The sequence below is a fragment of the Octopus bimaculoides genome, unplaced genomic scaffold, assembly GCF_046866305.1.
Source record: "Octopus bimaculoides isolate indiv1 unplaced genomic scaffold, ASM4686630v1 contig105, whole genome shotgun sequence".
Classification (NCBI taxonomy): Eukaryota; Metazoa; Mollusca; class Cephalopoda; order Octopoda; family Octopodidae; genus Octopus; species Octopus bimaculoides.
Window position 1 is genome coordinate 45,001 of NW_028315355.1, and position 5,000 is coordinate 50,000.

Genomic DNA, 5,000 nt, shown 5'->3' on the forward strand with positions numbered 1-5,000 from the left:
ACACGAATCTCAGGGAGATTCAGCATGACACAGAATGTAACATGGCTGGTCCTTTTCCAATTACAGATACAACTCATTTTTGACAACTGAGTGGACGGCAACAATGTGAAATAAAGTGACTTGCTCAAGGACACAATGTGCTGTCGGGTATCAAACTCCTGACTTTACAGTTGCAAGCCAAACGCCCTCACCACTAAGCCACGTGCCTTCATAAATAATGGATATATCTTTCCAGTGTGTGGTGTGGGGGAGGGTACCTTTCATCTTGGTTTTTTTTGCTTGCAACATCAATGTTACATTAAAGTAAATCACAAGGGTGGTGCACCTTCACCCCCACTAACCCATGGCCTATATATATATATATATATATATATATATATATATATATATATATAGTGTCTCATAGTACTAGCTTGTGATTCATTGCATTAAAAACCTGCCTGGAGGTTACAAGTACTTGAGCTGGATTTGAACCTGGAATCTTCCGTGAACGAGGTTAATGCACTACCTTACTAGAACAAAGCACCTTCCACTTCAAACCTCGCCACCGCCGACACCACCACGAAATACAAACGTCGATGACACCACCGCCACCGACAACAAAAGCACTGACAAGGCCTACTCCCCCCCCCCCGACCGCCTCTGTCGCCTTATAATGCAACCCACGCCTACATTGAGTACAGATGTGCTCCCCCCCCGCAAACGAGCACACCTACACACACTTTCACATATATGCACACATATAGACAGACATAAATATATATATATATATACACATACACATACTCACGCGCCCTGTTGCGCGTCCATTCATTCACAAACCGCATCTCATTACGGGAGCAGTTACACGACACACAATGTGCAGATACACACATATTTACAAAACGCTTTCTTACTAACACACACACACACATATTCGTAGATTTTTCATACATACACATATACATTTACCCACGCACGCACACACACACACACACACACTCATTCACAACGCGCGCAACGCCCCCCTCCCACCACCGCTCAAAGAGGTAGAGAAGGACGGGAGGGAGGGTGGGAGAGAAGGAACAGCTACTGTTTTGGTAGGAGTGGGTTTGGTAAGGATAGAGAGAGAAGAGGTAAGAGTGATAGAAACAGTATAGTAGGGAGGAGGTAGGTAATAAAAGTAGGTGGGAGAGAGAGGACCCCTCTCTGTCTTATTTGTCTCCTCTTCCTGTCTCTCTTCCTTTTCTCTCCCTCCCTCTCTTTTTCTCTATCACCCCACAATTCATTCAGTAAACACAACTAATTAACGCCCCCCTCCGATCAACACATACTCTCTGTATCTTTCTCTCTCTCTCCCGTCTTACTCTCTTCATCGCAATTTCTTCCCCCCTCTCTCTATTTTAATACCAACCGCCTCCCTCGCTTGTCTCTGTCAATCTTTCTTCCTCTCTCTCTCCCACCTACTTTTATTACCTACCTCCTCCCTAACATACTGTTTCTATCACTCTTACCTCTTCTCTCTCTATCCTTACCAAACCCACTCCTACCAAAACAGTAGCCGTTCCTTTTCTCCCACCCTCCCTCCCATCCTTCTCTTCCTCTTTTACCCTAACCCCCCTCTTTCCTCTCCCTCTTCCAGCTTCTTTTTCTCTCTCTACGGCCGTTCCGTTTCCCCATCTCTCTCTCCCTCTCTCTATCTTATTCTTTCTGTCTCTATTTCTCTACCACACACACATATTCTTGCGAACATACACTCTTACATTTGGACACACAAATACACACACACACACACTAACATCCACGTATACTACACACACACGATACAACTGCGCACACACACACCCCCTCGTCCCCCACATTCAGACACTTTAAAAACATAGCCTCTCTCTCCCTCTCTATTTCTCTTTCTCGCACCCTTTCTTCTGTCTGTCTGTCTGTTCCCCCCTCTCTCTCTCTCTCTCTCTCCAGCCCTAAACACGCCACCACCCTGTCCCACCCCCACCGCAAATACGCAACAACGTCCGCCTGTCCTCAACTTGCACATCATACACAACACACCCGCACACACGCACGCACGCTTGCCGACAGATCGTCCCAGGGTGCGGACAGTTGGAGCAAAGCCGTATTACCTCATATATATATTAGCAGCATCTATTGTTGGTGTTGTTGTTGTTGCTACAACCCTTTTAGTGATAGTAATAGTAGTTGTTGGTGGTGTTGTTGTTCAAACTTGGATTACAGCTGGTCCCACGGTGGCTTTTTGGGATAAGTCTTTGGAGAAAAACACATACACGCATACCTAGATATATAAATATATACATACATACATTCATACATATATATTATATATATATATATACACACACACACATATATACATACTTAGTCACACGTACACACATACACACACACAATATATATATACACACATATATACACACATGTATCCACACATGTATACATATACATATAAATGAATATACACAGGCATAATCCTACATTTCTATACATACACACACACACATATATATATATACATATATTTATTAAGACTTTTATAGACATACTCATACATAAACACACACACACACACATACATGCAAACACACACGTACTTTTTTAATTACAAACCACAAGGATGTAACGACAACTGCGTGTTTTGAAACCGCATCTCATTGTTCGCATGGATGTACGGATACCTTAAAACCCGGTTGTCTATAATTTAGTTTGTAGAATGGCTGTACGGCACAGCATCCTGTACGTGCGGATTGGAGAAGCGAAGGAATTACCCCCAAAAGACTTGTAAGTAAAAACACCCCCACTACTTCATGCTCTACCCCCTCAGTTTCATATATATATATATATATATATATACACACACACACATATATATAAATATACATATGTAGGTATATATATATATGTATGTATGTATATGTATATATTTATATGTGTGTATATATGTATGTGTATATATATATATATATATATATATATATATATATATATATATATATATATATATGCATGTATATATATATATATATATATATGCAAGTGTATGTATATATATATATATATATATATATATATTGGTGTAGCAGCATCATAGTCAACTGCTACAAAGGTAAAGGGGACGCTTTAGATACAAATAATTACAGAGGCATCAAGCTGTTAGATCAGGTTATGAAAGTTACAGAGAGGGTCATAGCCCAACTAATTAGGGAGCGAATCAATTTAGATGAGATGCAGTTTGGGTTCGTGCCAGGTAAAAGCACTACTGATGCCTTATTTCTAGTGAGACAGTTGCAAGAGAAATACCTAGCTAAGGATAAACCTCTGTACCTGGCTTTCGTTGACATGGAGAAAGCCTTTGACAGGGTCCCCCGATCCCTTATCTGGTGGTCAATGAGGAAACTTGGGATAGAAGAATGGTTAGTGAGAGCTGTGCGAGCCATGTACAGAGATGCTGCCAGTAAGGTGAGGGTTGGAAATGAGTACAGCAATGAATTCCGGGTAGAGGTAGGGGTCCACCAAGGTTCCGTCCTCAGCCCCCTATTATTTACCATAGTCCTCCAGGCAATCACAGAGGAGTTCAAGACAGGTTGCCCCTGGGAGCTCCTCTATGCTGATGACCTTGCCCTAATTGCGGAGTCACTATCAGAACTAGAGGAGAAGTTTCAGGTGTGGAAGCAATGTCTAGAATTGAAGGGCCTTAGAGTCAACCTAGCTAAAACCAAAATCCTAATAAGTAGGAAGGTAGATAAAACACAAACCCCTTCAGGTAGATGGCCCTGCTCAGTATGTAGAAAAGGAGTAGGTAGTAACTCTATAAGATGTACCCGGTGCAAGCTATGGACACATAAGAGGTGCAGCAACATCAAAGGCAGGTTAACTAGCAAGTTAGTTTTTGTTTGTGGCAGATGTTCAGGTGCAATAAAGACTGCAAACAAACAGGAAACAACTTCTATCTCATTCCAGGGTGAAAAACTAGAGGTAGTCGATAGCTTCCGCTATCTGGGCGACCAAGTTAGTAGTGGGGGTGGGTGCGCTGAAAGTGTAGCTGCTAGAATAAGAATAGCCTGGGCAAAGTTTAGAGAGCTCTTACCCCTGCTGGCGACAAAGGGACTCTCACTCAGAGTAAAAGGCAGACTGTATGACGCATGCGTACGAACAACCATGCTACATGGCAGTGAAACATGGGCTGTAACTGCTGAGGACATACGTAAGCTCGCAAGGAATGAAGCCAGTATGCTCCGTTGGATGTGTAATGTCAATGTGAATACCCGTCAGAGTGTAAGTATCTTGAGAGAAAAGCTGAACATTAGAAGCATCAGTTGTGGCGTGCAAGAGAGACGATTGCGCTGGTATGGACATGTGGTGAGAATGGAGGAGGATAGCTGCGTGAAAAAGTGCCACACCCTAACAGTTGAGGGAACCCGTGGAAGAGGTAGGCCCAGGAAGACCTGGGCTGAGGTGGTGAGGCAAGACCTTCGTACATTGGGCCTCACCGAGGCGATGACTACGGACCGAGACCTTTGGAAATGGGCTGTGCGTGAGAAGACCCGGCAAGCCAAGTAAGATCGTTGCCAGTGCCCCTGGACTGGTTCTTGTGCGGTTGGCACATGAGATGCACCATTTTGAGCGTGGCCGTTGCCAGTACCGCCTGACTGGCTCCTGTAGGATTTTCGAGCGAGATCGTTGCCAGTGCCCCTGGACTGGCTTGTGCGGGTGGCACATAAAAGACACCATTTCGAGCGTGGCCGTTTTCGTGCGGGTGACACGTAAAAGCACCCACTACACTCTCTGAGTGGTTGGCGTTAGGAAGGGCATCCAGCTGTAGAAACTCTGCCAAATCAGACTGGAGCCTGGTGTTGCCATCCGGTTTCACCAGTCCTCAGTCAAATCGTCCAACCCATGCTAGCATGGAAAGCGGACGTTAAACGATGATGATGATATATATGTGTGTATATATGTATGTGTATATATATATATATATATATATATATATATATATA

At 43.5% G+C, this 5,000-nt stretch overlaps 1 protein-coding gene and 1 long non-coding RNA gene across 7 annotated transcripts in view; one reads left to right on the forward strand and one right to left on the reverse strand.

Moving 5' to 3' along the window:
• Positions 1–5,000, reverse strand: part of LOC149129214 (uncharacterized) — an 89,508-nt gene that overhangs the window by 33,052 nt on the left and 51,456 nt on the right. The window lies entirely within an intron of this gene.
• Positions 1,631–5,000, forward strand: part of LOC149129215 (uncharacterized) — a 32,178-nt gene continuing 28,808 nt past the window's right edge. Inside the window, exon 1 of one of the 2 annotated variants that reach the window (XR_016240257.1) lies at positions 1,631–2,784. This is a non-coding gene — a long non-coding RNA (uncharacterized LOC149129215). The remainder of the gene's footprint in view (positions 2,785–5,000) is intronic. The other variant, XR_016240256.1, reaches the window with a different exon arrangement.